Source organism: Lepus europaeus, chromosome 17 (genome assembly GCF_033115175.1).
Source record: "Lepus europaeus isolate LE1 chromosome 17, mLepTim1.pri, whole genome shotgun sequence".
Classification (NCBI taxonomy): domain Eukaryota; kingdom Metazoa; phylum Chordata; class Mammalia; order Lagomorpha; family Leporidae; genus Lepus; species Lepus europaeus.
In genome coordinates this window covers 7,170,884-7,184,479 of record NC_084843.1, presented here as the reverse complement: position 1 = coordinate 7,184,479, position 13,596 = coordinate 7,170,884, and the positions used below count along the sequence as shown (strand labels likewise).

The following is a 13,596-nucleotide window of genomic DNA, read 5'->3' as shown; positions in this document are numbered from 1 at the left end:
GTCGCTGCTGTCAAGCGGGGACAAACAGCTTCCCGGAGCGGGGACAGCACACACAGCCTGCGGATGCCCCGCTCATCAACTTGCCCTCCCTCCTCCTCACTGAGAACTTCCTCGAACCTGAAAAGCAGCCAATTCCTCTTTCAACGTCGTGCCCTGGGGTGACTGGCCCGAGGTGACCCTAGCTGGGATCTTTCTGGAACATACTATCTTTAGTAAAACCTGTTGCAGACGACACGGAGGGTCACACCATCACAGGTCAGGCTAGAGGTGACCACAGAAAGGGCCATAGTGCACAGCGCACGTCCCGAACACCCAGCCCGCGGCTCACCCCTGCTCTCGCCTCACCCAGGGACTTCCTTTCAGACCAGGCTTGGTCACTGGCCAAAGGGTCACACGGGAAATTCTGACTCCACGCTGGACGCCACAGCACAAGGACTCCAGCCCAGGACTCCACTCCTCTCCCCTTGGGCCACCTCCCTCCACTTCCTCTTCTCTGTGGGGCTCAGCGTCCTAGGACCCCAGGGAAGCAAGGTTCCCAAGCAGGAAGATGCTGGGCACACACACACTCAGGACATGCCCTTGGCAAGATGGAGAGGGCAAAGGAAAGACCAAATGATCCCTGCTCCCTCGAGAAGCCCTGCTCCCAAGACCTCGGCCCTCAGTGGATGGAGGAGCTGTCACCCAGGGAAGGGGCCCCTGGCTGGCTCACGAGAGCCTCCAGCCCCGTCCACCAGGCCACAGAAAGAACACCTAACTCTGGCCTTAGGCAAGCTGCCGTGCAGAAATCCACATCTGGTTACCGGGCGCGGAGGTCCCTAAGGCGGCCAAGCTTCCACCTGAACGTCCAGGAAACCAAGGACCCAGACAACCCCACAGGACCTCAGCCCAAAGCCCCCGCGCCACCGACACATGGCTGCAACTTGGCAGTCAGAGTGCAGTTGGGAAACCGCCCACTTCCTGCTCATCCTGGAGACCCCCCTAGGGGTACAAAGCCAGCCCGGTTTGCCACGTGAGCGTGAGACACAAACAGGTTCAGAAATCAGAGGAGAGTGATCCTCTGTAGACCAATAGTCTGATTGTGGGTTTGGAAATTACGGTCTCTAAAAATACACACCAGAATACACTTTATATTTTTAATGCAAATATTTACATTCCAAACAAAGGAACATGGAACATAAAGATACGCTATTTGCAACCGCCATAAGAAACCCTAACGGTCTCCACATTTCTCGCCTGAGTATATATTTCTGAAACACCAACCAGATTTCCAGAGCGGTTTTCCAGGAGATTTTTCAGACACAAAAATCTGTGGCTACCGCCTTTTAATAGCCCAAAAACCTAATGCCCAAAACATCCAAGGTCATGGCTCCTTTAGAGATTCAGTGACAAGCGCTAACGCTCCCGTGCCACGCTCCCAAGTCTGGGGCCCCTTCCTGTCTGCGGGGCGCACACGCCGAGGCCTGCACGGAACCGCCAGCCTTCGGAGGAATCATTTTTAACCGAGGCATGAATTCAACAAAATTCAGTCACTCACAACCACCAGTGCGTCCGGCTATAAGCCCCAGACAAGGGACGCGAAGCCAGGCCCGCAGACCGAGCCCAGGAAACCGGAACACAGAGCAACATGGGCCAGGTTCAAGGTGGAGACACAAGAGTGGAACGGCAGGAGCTCTGAGGAGGAAGGCTCCACCGGGATGGAGGTGGGGAGAGGGCAGGAACGACCCACACAGACCGGAGGGAGCAGGACAGGCAGACGCGGGAGGCTCTCCGATCCGGTGGCCGCAGGACCAAGTGCACCCACGTCCCAGGCCAGCTGGCCCAGGGGGGCAGAAGTGCAGGCCAGACAGGGCACCAAGGAAGAAAAGGCAGGAAAGGTTGCGGGGGGGGCCAGGCTGGGCGTCAGCCCCTCCCCCCTCCCTGGGGACGCTGGGTTCTGGTTCAAAGGCAGCGTTGAGTCCTGGCTGACAAAGACCTGGATTTGGCTAATCAGTGCTGCACTTCTCCCGGAAGCGGGAAGACGCTCCTCTTGGGTTTAATAGCAAATCGTTTGCTACAGCAGCTAACAGGGCCCTATCACTGCACACCTAATAGACGTCATTTATCACCCGCTACCTCGGCGGGCCCTGGGCTGAGCTCATCGTCACCAGGAGACATCTTCCTGTCCCTTCCTGAGGATGCTCTGCCTGCAACACTCTCCCGGTCTACACCCGGGGGTGTCTACACTGGCCCACGAGTGTCAAGGGAAGACCTGGACACGCAGAGCCCTGCCCTGCCTTTTCCCATGGGAAGGCCTGTCTCCCTTCTGGCTGCCCCTGGAGGCTCTGACGGCCAACCCCTCAGGTCACATAGGTCACCTGCCTGCTGCGCTGGCTCTGCCAGGCTCTCCGCCATCAGCTGCAGCCAGAACACCGATGTTGGACCTCACAGTGCTCCCCTCCCCCTTCTGTCTCTCCACTCAGCCAGAACACAGGGTTCAATCTGGGGAGCTCCCCTGTGTCCTAAACTATATCAGTTCTAATACCCAGACGGCATGACGAGGTAGATTAGTAACCTCACTTTACAGGTGGGGAAACTGCGGCATGAGACCAAGTCACTTGATCAGGGTCTTAAGAATGGAATGAAGAGGTCTAGCAGGGATTTGAACCTGAGCTAACGTGAAGCCCAGGCTCAAGCCACGGCCTGTGCGGCCCCTCTAAGCACCCACAGGATCCAACGCTTGGGCTAAAAGAAAGCCTTTGGCTTGGGTACCACACATCCGGCTGGGCAGAACCACGCGGTGCTGGCTGAACGTCCCCGAAGCAGCGTGAGTGCAGGCACAGGAGCTTCGGGAAGGGCAGGCCACTGCCAACAACACCGGCGATGCCGCCCTATCCATGGCCTTCTCCAGCCTCTCGCCAGGAAACGCAGCTTCTGACAGTAGCAAAGGGGCCACGGGCCCGGTCCCTCCGGGCAGCTCCCTCAGGGCCCAAGCTCCAGGGCCGGCCAGGGAGAGATGGAACCACCGCCCCTCTTGGGGTGCCCCCCGCCTGGGTACAGCCACACCGCCACCCTTTCGGCCACATGCAGCAAACTGGCCTGGCAGACGCATATCCCATTTCAAGAGAAAATGTGAAACCACCAGGCCCCAGCATACGGCAGGGAAAACGTAGCTGCGCCTGGCCTGCACCTAACGATTAGCCCGTGGTGCAGCACTTTGCAGGCACCTGGGTGGCTGGGCTGCCTGGTTCGATATTTCCACCACAAACACAGCCCTGGCAGCGGTCCAAGCTCCATCATAATGACACCTTCTGCTTTTGAGGATCTGCCAGCCTGGCTCTCTCCAGAAACCTAAAAGGCTGGGACCAGGATGAGTTCCAGAAATGGAAACGGGGTGTCAGGGGGCCGTCCCAGCCAGGAGGCCCCCAAGACCCCACTCGGACTCCTTCTAAGGTCAAGAGGCAGCGTTCAAACGCGAGCAGCCCGCATGTCCCCACACGGGGCACAGCCCCCCTGCCCCATCCACCAGAGGGGTGCGCGGGCGGCCGTGGACCCCGTTCCCTCCACCCGTGGATGAGAGGGGAAGCCGCCAGCCTCAGCAAACCCAGCCGGCACACTTGCACCCAGGAGCTGCCTGGCTTCTGCCCTCTAAGGGGTGCCGTGGGTGGTGCCTCCCTCTCTAAGACCTCGCTGCACGTGACAAGCCCTGAAAAGCTCATGAAAAACGCCTAATACAAAAGCACCAAGCATGGACTTCAACATTTTTTGCACCAAAATACAGTTATCTTTTAACTCCATTTCCAAGAACTTTTTTGAAGTACCCTCGTGTATATACATTGTTAAAAATCTGCCTGCAACCTCAGAGGCTGGAGGCAGCCCTCCGTCCCTAGCTGTGAGCTCCAGGGCTAAAGGACACCACAAGCGCCCACACTGATTGGGCGCTTCCTGGATGCCAGGCGGTGTGCCCAGCTGTCTCGGGCAGGGGTGAAGTCGCTAGCCCAGGTGCCCGCTGCGCTCCCCAGAGGCCCCTGGAAGGCGCCTGCCAGCAGCGTTATGTAATTCTGACTTGCACCAGCCTCGCCTCGCCCACGGATCTGAGCTCTGCGCTCTGCCCCCACGCACCTGCCCCGGGGCAGCACCTGGGGCCAGGCGGAAACGCTTCCCGCTGCACCCCTTCTGAAAGCCGCGAGGAGGAGGACCTGCCTCCCGCCTGCCTCCCCCATAACCCAACCACTTGCTGATTCATGCCTGCCTCCTCCTAAAGCAGCCGAAATCGCTCTCCGCCCCCACCGCCTCTCCCCTCCCTCCTCCCGTGTCACAGTCCTTGAGTCTTCCCGCTACCTAGACCTGGGACAGCCCCAACCCCCACCCCCACATCTCTAAAGCAGTCCAGGGGACACACTTGGGCCAGCCGCCCAGCACAAGGCCACTGCCACCTGCTGCCTGCCTCCCCAGCTCACACACTTTGTAGGAAAAACCCTGCATGGGCCCGAACCAACACAAAACCTTGAGCCCCAGCGGGACATTTAGAGATGTCATTTAGACACCAGCTGGCCAGGTGACTGCCGCCTCCAACCCTCCCCTCGAGCTACAGTGAGTGACCCGCAGCACTCGATGTCAGAGACCCCACTCCCTGACGAATCAGACCTTAACACAGGGACAGCGCAGAAATGTCTGTGCCAGTGCAAACATTCTCTAAGGCCTTTTTTTTAATTCTCAGCACAGTAACACAGCTACGCTTTGAAGTAACAACATCCGCCCCCAACCCCACTCCAGCTGACAGACCCCAAGGGGAGACGGGCTGCCTTATCCTCCAATGACAGAGATCCCTTGGAATCCCACGCTGCTAGTCCCGCCCACTGACTAACAGCTTCAGAAAAATGGCACTCCCAGGCCAGTCACTACTTTCAAAGCTAGCTTCTGCTTTTAGCACTTGACCACTCCTCTTTCCGTCAAACGGGCTCCAGAGGGCCCCTGTGCAACCCTGGGCCTGCAGGTGCCCGGGAGGGGCACAGGGTCTGGACATGGGGACAGGAAAAGTGACAGCTGCCAACCACAGGGACTGTCCCAGGGAGTCCCGGGCCAGTGCGGTGGAGATGAAGGAGGGCCAGAGAGCTGGAGACTCAGGTCCACACCCGCTCTCCATTCACCCTCCCGGCTCCGAAACCCCCGCACCCTGCTTCGCAGCAGGTGCAGTCTGCTCCCCGCCCCATCACCCCATGAGGGCTGGGATCCTGCAGCTTCATCCCCTCTGGCTCAACGGGGGGTGGAGGGGTATTTGGTGAAGGAAATGACACCAAAGTTTCATGCACACTCTCACTTTGCACAGGGTGGCAGCTCACCAAGGAGCTGGTGAATGAACGCCGGACACCCAAGCCAAGTGGGAGATGGAGCTTCGCCAACCTCATCTCCAGCATCAGCCCGCGGCCAGCCATGATGGCACCCTGGACACACAGTCTCTCGGCCTGCCGGGCGGGACCCCTGCGCCCCAGTGCACTCTTCCAAGCCAGATGGCACGCTTCCTCTACCACACTTCTAGAATCTGAGCCCACATCCCAATACCCAAGCTAGGGAATTCTCTTGCAAAAGAACACGGCTTGTCTGATCTTTCCCCGGTGCTGGAGCCGCATGGAGGCTGCTCCCGTGGGTGGGCATGCGCTCACCTGTTCCGGACAGCCCAGGTGTGCTCCTCTCCCGGCCGCTCCACTTGCAGGGCAGCTTCCAGCCCAGCCTGCACTGCCTGAGGCAGCCACAGCCCAGCACTCGCCCGGCCCCAGCAGGTTCAAAGGGTCCGAGTCTGCCCGGCTCAGCTGTTTCATGTGCAGTTTCTTTTCTGCTGTTTCTCAAGTCACAAAATAAGCAGAACTGGCTTTCCAGCCACGACCGTGCCTCCACACATTGCTTCTTCCCGATGCTCTCAGCACACGGAAACCCACACGCCCCCCGACTCCTCACCGTGCCAGCCAGGGACCCGCACCTTCACGCTGGCTGCCGTGAGAGCAGCTGTTTGCTTTCATACTTTTTCCTCCCAGGTTGCTACTGCCCCTGGCCAGGACAGTGGTTCCAGCACCCGAGCCCTAACCACCAAAGGAGAGCAAGGCACACCTGCCTCCCCACGCTCTGCACAGGGTCCGGATCAATTAACCCTGCCACTCTGCCAACTGCATTTCTCCTTCAGGGACCCTAGCAGCCCGAGCCCTTGGAGGGAAAGCCAGGCCGGCGGCTCCACTCCCAGCTCACCTGCCAGGGTCTCGCTGGCAGACAGACCACCGCAGGCCGCCTCGCCTCCCCTGCTTAGCCTCTCAGCCAAGAGGTGTCTGGGAAAAACATCTTCCTGCCAGTCTCCCAGGAGTCTCAGGCAGAGAAACTTATTTCATAAGAGCTACCCAACTAAGAGGAATTTCCATTCCTATACGATTTCAAACAAAATCACAGATCACCTGTATAACTTCCTGCATCAATCAGGAGATCCTGGTGCCACACACGGTTTGCCGAATTCATCAGCGCCATGTTCTAGAAGGGAAGCTTTCTGCTTTCGCAACTGGGAATGAGGGTTGAGGCTGGGTAGGAGAGCTCCGGGGCGCGGGCGACGTGGGAGGGGCCAAGACAAATCCTGGGCGAAACCTCTAGGCCTCAGCTTGCCTCTGGGACCCTCCTGGGTGGCTACCCCGACCCGAGGGCAGCCTGCACCACCCAGGGGTCGCAGTAGGGAGCGGGCTCAGCCTCCACGGGCAGCCTCACCGAGGCGCTGCCAGAACCCCAACTTCATTCCTGAAAACTCCGTGCCCTTGACTTACCCAATGCAAACACGCCAAGGTGCCCAACTGACATGCCGGCCCGCGCCCGCCCGCAGGGGCACGAGGCCAGCCGGCCCCTCCAGGGGCTGCTCCCAGCCCCGGGCCTGGCCGCCGCCGCCTCCACCAACCTCCAGCCTCCAGCAACCGAGCCCAGCCTTCCGCGTCTGCTCGCGCCGCTCCAGCCGGGCCGGCCGACCCGGAGCGCAGGGCGAGCGGGCAGCGTGGGCACTGGGACCGCGACGGGGCGGCCACGCCGCGCTGCCTGGAGCCCGGCGGCAGCTCAGGCTGCACACGCACACGGCGCGCGCGCTGGCCAATCCGTTCTCCGGGAGGAGTCGGAGACGCGGCCGTGGCGCTCCATTCATTGCCCCCAGCGCCAGGTTCCCTTCGCGGCGGCACCGCCTTCCAGCGATCCCAGCGGGCTCCACGGGGGACAACTGCGCCACGCCCGCACCCGCCGCCCCAGCCCCCGCGTCCTCGCCACCGGCACACGCAGCCCAGCAGACGCGCCAGCTCGGGGCCCCTGCCAGCCCGGCTCCCCGCCGCCGTCCCCCGCGCGGCTCAGACCTGCCTCGCTCGACTCGCCGCGCCCAAGCAGCCCGGGGACGCCGCGGGGAAGCGCCTGCAACTCCCGAGTCACGCCGCCTCCCGAGACACGGCGGGGCGCGGGGAGGGGGAGGGTGGGGGCGGGGAGGAGGGAGACGAGGGGGCGGGGAGCAAAAGTTCAGGCGGCCCCGGGCTCGGCCGCACCGCGTCCCCGCGGGCTCCCCTCCCGGAACCGGGTCCCACGGGCGTGCGCGCCTGAGACCTCCTCCCTCCTTACACCCTCCCAGGGAGGCCACAGGGCCCGAGCCCGAGCCCGCGCCCAGGGACAGAGTGGCAGATGCCCCCCTACATGCCCCGGGCCAGGCCTGGAAACTTCCCCGAAGTGCGTGGGGGTGCGGGGCGCGCGACTAGGGCGAATCCCGGTATCTCGCTCCCCTACCCCGGCCCAACGCACGCCCCCACCGTGACAGCAGCGGCGTCTGCAGGTCCCCGCTCGCAGCTCCCGGGACTGGGCGGCGCGCGGGCGCCTGACTGCGAGTCCCCGGGCCGTTGTGCAGGACAGCGGGCCGGTGCGTGCCCGCGGCGTGCGTCTCGCCAGCCTCCAAGCCGTCCACAACGCCACCGCGCCACCGCGCCACCGCGCCACCGCCCGGCCCGCTTTCCCCAGCTCCGGCCGCATTGGGAGGGGGCGTGTGAGCCCCGGCGACGCCGCCGGGCAGCCTTTCCAGCCTGGTCCCCGAGCGCGCTAGGCGCCCGGGACCCGCCGCGAGGGGACGCCTGCCGCTGGGGGCGGCGGGAGCCTCGGGGAGGCCGGGCGGCGGGGCGCGGGGCCCAAACCTGCCTGGGCTCGGCGCGCTCGCAAGTTCATTGTCTGCCTGGGCCGCCGCCGCCGCCGCCGCGACCGCGCCGGGAGCGCCGCGGGGAGCGAGGCTGCGCGCAGCCTCCGCCGGCCCGGACTCCTGACGCCTGGCGCCGGCCGCCACCCGCACTGCTCCGCGGGAACTAGAGGGGCCCCGGGGCCGCGAGCCCGAAGCCAGACCCACACCGCGGCTCCTCGCCGCCCGCACCCCCGCACCTGGCCCCCGACGCATACCTGGCAAGCCCGAGTCCAGCCCGCCAGCCTCTGCGGCTCCGGCTCCGCGGGAGCGCGCCCAGCCCCGCGCCTGGAGCCCCGCATCCGAGGCGCGTCAACCTGCTCCCCGAGCGCAGGCTGGAAAAGTTTGGGAGTGACGTGCTGGCGGCGAATGCAGCGTCCGAGCAGAACCCGCCCCCGCCGGTGTAGCGCGGCCACGCACCGGCCCGCGCCTGGAACGCGAGGCGCGGCCCCCGCCCTCCCCTTCCGAGAGTCCGGGCGGTGGGACCCGGTGACTGCGTGGAGGCCAAGCGGAGCCTCCGGGGTCTGGCAGGGGCCGCCCGCCCGGGGCAGCTATAAGGAACTTGGCCGTCTGCAGCCCCAGGCGTCGACATTCAGGGCCCCGGCGCGGGTGGGTTGGGCGCCCCCTGTGGTGCTTTTGCGTCCTGCGAAGGCTGGCCTGGCTCCTGGGCCCAGCGCGGTGGCTCCTCGGGACCCCAAGCTCCACTGCCCGCTGCAGTGGCCAGGAGGCGGCTGCTCAAGCCAACCCACCCCCCCAGCCCACACCCCCGCCCCGGACAACCAAGGCCCGACACTCCGGACTCTGGACTGAAGTCGCCATCAGTTCAAGAAAAAGCACCTCCTGTTCCAGGGGGCTCACTGTGGGGGGGCGCTTGGAGCGCCAGGCCCTGGCTTCCAGGAAAGTGGGGTCCGAAGCACAAGCCAAGAATCTGCCATCCTTTGCCCAGGATCCCATAGCCAGAGTTCCACATCCTCTTCCTCAAAGCTCCCGGGAGTGGAGCGGGAAGCACTTCCTAGAGTATGGAGAGCGCACACGCCCGTGTGAACGCGCTGCCTCTTTGCCTTTCCCTTTGCGGGGCCTGAGGCTTCCCCTGCCCGGAGAAGCCACCCTGAGGCCCTCAACTTTAGCTCAGCATCCATGGCAACTATCGCAGAGGTCACAATCGGAGGATTATAACTGCAGATGGAAATTGGCACGCGAGGGGTGTTCTCTGAAACCCACCCTTGTCTCCCTGGGAAGAATGCCGCTCACAGAAAACCTGCTGCAAGAGGCGAAGGCAGCAGCGAGACCAGCCTTGGAGTCGCAGCCCAGATCGCTTTTTCCATGTAGACTCCACTTGGTGGGTTTTGTTCTTTATTATATTTTTTTAAACAAAAACCTGCTTCTGGAAATACAATGAGCTGCTTTTTGCAGGGTTCACAATCCCCAATAGATGCCAATGCCGTTTTTCAAGGTCTTACCCACGTTGTGGCTTGGGGCTTATTTATGAGCTCCCGAGAAAAGCCTGCCTTTCAGTGCGGTTTATATACTGGAGTAATTGCACAGGGAGACACAGAGCAGACACAGCTGGCAAAGAGGCTCGCTTGTACACGCGTCTGGGAGGAAGGCCCTGGGCGAGGCAGCTGTCCGGCCGGGTGTGCGGGGGTTTAAACAAACACGGGGAAGGGTCTGCAGCCACAGCGAGGAGGAACCCCATCCTACGGCCACAGGCGCTCCCCACTTCCTCTCCTTCCCCCAGACCGTCACCAAAGTGGCGCCCTGCCTTCTCAGATCACCTCCTGGTGCAGACATCAGGGACCGCAGCTGACCAGAGCAAAGTGTTTTCATTAAAATCACGGTGCTGCTTTGATGCAAATTCCATGAGGGACTGTCCTTTTTTAAAAAAAAAAAAAAAAGATTTATTTATTTTTATTTGAAAGGCAGAGTTTTAGAGAGCTAGGGAGCAACAGAGGTCTTTCACCCTCTGGTTCACTCCCCAAATGGCTGCAATGGCTGGAGCTGGAGTTGGTCCAGTCCCAAACCAGGAGCCAGGAGCTTCTTCCAGGTCTCCCACACGGGTGCAGGGGCCCAGGGACTTGGGCCATCTTCTACTGCTTTCCTAGGCCATGGCAGAGAGTTGGATCAGAAATGGAGCAGTCAGGACCCAAATCACACCCATATGGGATGCTAGCACAGCAGGTGGCGGCTTTACCGGATGTCCACAACGCTGCCTCCCCAAGGGACTTTCTAACGGCCTTCCCACAAGTGTCATTTGCCCCCTGAATGTGAATTTCTAAACAATTGCCCAGGCATCACACGTGGGCCTGATATTCAGGAGAGCTGAGCGGGCACCCGGACACTGACGTGTGTGAACGGGCAGATGGACAGACGGACGGAGGTGAAGCCACGAGAGAAGCCAAGAGACCAGTGCCGACATGGTTTTGGCAACTCGCGGTGGGCAATGTAGATAATTCAGGAAAACCAATGGCTCCTCCTCTTGCGTGTGGAGTTGAATCCCATGGGTTCAACCACCTGGGAGCAGAGTGACCTCGGGCAGAACACATCTGTGCCTCAGTTGCAGGCTCCTCATGGCGCCGCCCTGGTGGACAGACTTCTTCCTTCTCCCCTGGGTGCATCACACAACCACACTCCTGCACAGCCTCCTGGTGGGCTTCTCCCACCACTCTACCCTACACACAGGCATTAGGGACGGTAGTCGGGGCAGAGGTGTGACACGCACCCGCAGCACCAGGCTTGTCTGCCTCTGCTCCGGTGACAAAAACGTGCCCCGAGGAGCCGCTGCCACCTTAGCTTGGCTCCAACGGCACACGCGTGGCGTGGACCTGCGTTCCGGGACTCAGAGCCGCTGCCACCAACCTGCAGGTGCATCAGCAGCGGTGACAAGGAGAGGCTTGTGGTTGTGAGCCACTGCACACTGGGGTTGTGGCCACGGCACAACTGTGGCAGCCGATGATGGATACGTGGCCTCAGTGGGCTGCTCGGAAGGTTGATGACAACACTTTTGAACAACACGGAGCACAATCCTCGGGTCATAATAAGAACACAAAAATACTACTAGTAATCTTACTCAATGCCCAGCACCGTGGTGTAGCGGGTTAAGCCGCCTGCAGTGCCGGCATCCCATGTGGGCGCCGGTTCGATTCCCAGCTGCTCCACTAATGATCCAGCTCTCTGCTAGAGGATGGTGCAAGTGCTCAGGCTGCTGCTCTTGCATGGGAGATCCAGAAGAAGCTCCTGGCTTCGGCCTGGCCCAGCCCTGGCCGTAGCAGCCAGCATATAGACCTCTCTCTGTCTCTCTCCCCACCTCTGTGTAACTATGCCTTTCAAATAAATCTTTTTTTAAAAAAAAAAAGTCATTTTGCACATAATAATCACATAATGTTTGCCAACTGATTAATTGAATCTGAACAAATATGCTTGGAATTAAGATTCTATAGAAGACAAGTCAAAGGTATCTGAAGACTAGAAGACGGGGGCTGCCTTGACCCTTCAGCCCACACTCCTTTACTCATTCATTCCTCAGACATTCTCTGAACACCTGCTATGACCCACACACAGGTCTGAATGTTGGAGCCACCAAGTGACAAGGAAGGGGACCTACAAAGTCCCACCGTGTGACAGGCACCCTGCAGAGCATGTCCCCATGTCTCACTGCCTCTGTATCCTCTGACCAGAACCACGGCCCCATTTTCCAGGCCAGCAGACTGAGGCTCAGAAACTAAATGCTTAGCGATGACCACAGGCAGCTCCTAGGCCACCAGTGTGCAGACGAACTCCTGTGGGTGGTGGGCAAACCCATCAGAAGGTGCAGAGGAGCAGGGGACAGGGTGAGCCTGGCTAAGTCCCTCTCCGCACTTCATTTGTGCATGGAGTGCTCCATGCACCAGATCCAGGTTCTGCTTCTGCCGCTGGAAGGAGCTGCCTCTGGGTGCAGGGAGGCCGTGAGCAGCGTTACCACCACCTCTGCCACCAGCGCCAACCTGCTCCCCACCCTGGGACTCTGACAAATTTAGACCGCTTAGTAGCTTAAAGTGCATTTCAATTTCATAAATTCAGAAATACCCTGGTTAGGCAGATCCCTTCCACAGTAATGCGTCCATTAAGTGCACTTGAAGCAATTTCGGAATGCTAATCCATCACAAATCGACATGAAATTTGGGTTCGTGTGAAAATCTCCTATACACAGTGCAAACCCTCTACTGGATTTAGGATAAGAGCAGCTAGCAGCAGGTCCTCCAAGCCGGAGACGTTAGCTCTGCGTCGACATCTTTGGCGAACCCAGGAGCGGAGCCGGCTGTCCGTGAACGTCAGGCTCCCGCACGCATGAGAGAGCTGTGCTCTAACGGGGTTCCCCTGAGGGCCGTTCCCTTGCTCCAGACACACGGCCACAGCCTTAGAGTTTCTCTGTTTTGGAGCCCCTAGTGCAGTGCGTTCGCGGTCGGCAGCTCCGAGCCGGCGCCGTCCACGCACTCTGGAGCTGTTCGGCGAGTGCCCACTTGGGATCTCCTGACTCAACAGATCTCCAACCCACCCAGCAGCTGTTGGCCCAGGGAACTTAGAGCAGCACCGCCCGTCCTAGATGGGAAACACCTGAGCCTTCTCTGGGCCTTTCATTTCCTGGTTCAGGCTTTAATGCCATCAAATGCTAGATCAGTGGTGTCGACGAGATGACAGCAATGAACCAGGAACACATAGGCGCAGTGCCGGGCACCTGCCGTAATTGGCCTCCTCACCGCCCGGCTTGGCTGCTGGGTCTCACCCCCGAGCTGCTCCACCCCAGCAGCCCCAGCCCTGTGAGTGACCCCATGTGCACCTGCCCAGGTACCTGGGGAGCGTCACCCTTAGCTCGAAGTTCTCCTGTGCCCCAGCCAAAAGCCTGGGAAGCACTTGGGGAATTTTTAAAATGCAGGTTCCCAGGCTCCTGCCAGAGATCCTGTTTTAAGTGTCTGGGCTGGAGTCGGGAACCTCAGTTGGGAATGTCTGGGTTGGTCCCTGGGAGGCTGATGTTTAGCAAGCGTTCCCCTTATTCCCCCACCTCCATGCTCACTGAAGTTTGGCCCTGGGTTTTCTCTGCCTTGAGGCTCTGCCCTTGCCCTCCACTGACCAGTCCTTTCTGTGTCCCCAGCCAGGAAAATTCAGGGTCATCTCCCTTGAGCTCACCTGATTAGCAACCTTAATTACATTTGCAAAGTTTCTCATGTAATCCCGTATATTCACAGGCGTGACACCGGCGTCAAAGGTGATGGGAAGGAGACTGGAGTCCCTGCTGGAAGACAGCCAGGCAGAGGGAGAGAGACAAAGAGATAGACAGAGATAAAGAAATAGAGATAGAGATGAGAGAGAGAGAGAGAGAGAGAGAGAGAGAGATTCCCCTACTGGGCCTTTTGTTCTACTCAGACACT

The 13,596-nt window shown here is 60.5% G+C and overlaps 1 protein-coding gene across 5 annotated transcripts in view; it reads right to left on the bottom strand.

The window, feature by feature from the left end:
* CHST15 (carbohydrate sulfotransferase 15) overlaps positions 1-8,715 on the bottom strand; it is a 73,553-nt gene extending 64,838 nt beyond the window's left edge. Inside the window, exon 1 of one of the 5 annotated variants that reach the window (XM_062214019.1) lies at positions 8,413-8,715. The gene's annotated coding sequence lies outside the window, so the exon portion shown is untranslated. Of the gene's footprint in view, positions 1-6,773; positions 6,829-7,340; positions 7,410-7,781; positions 7,801-8,412 lie in introns of those variants that run through there. The other 4 variants (XM_062214014.1, XM_062214018.1, XM_062214015.1 and 1 more) reach the window with 4 other exon arrangements.
* Between the last annotated feature and the right edge of the window lie 4,881 nt (positions 8,716-13,596).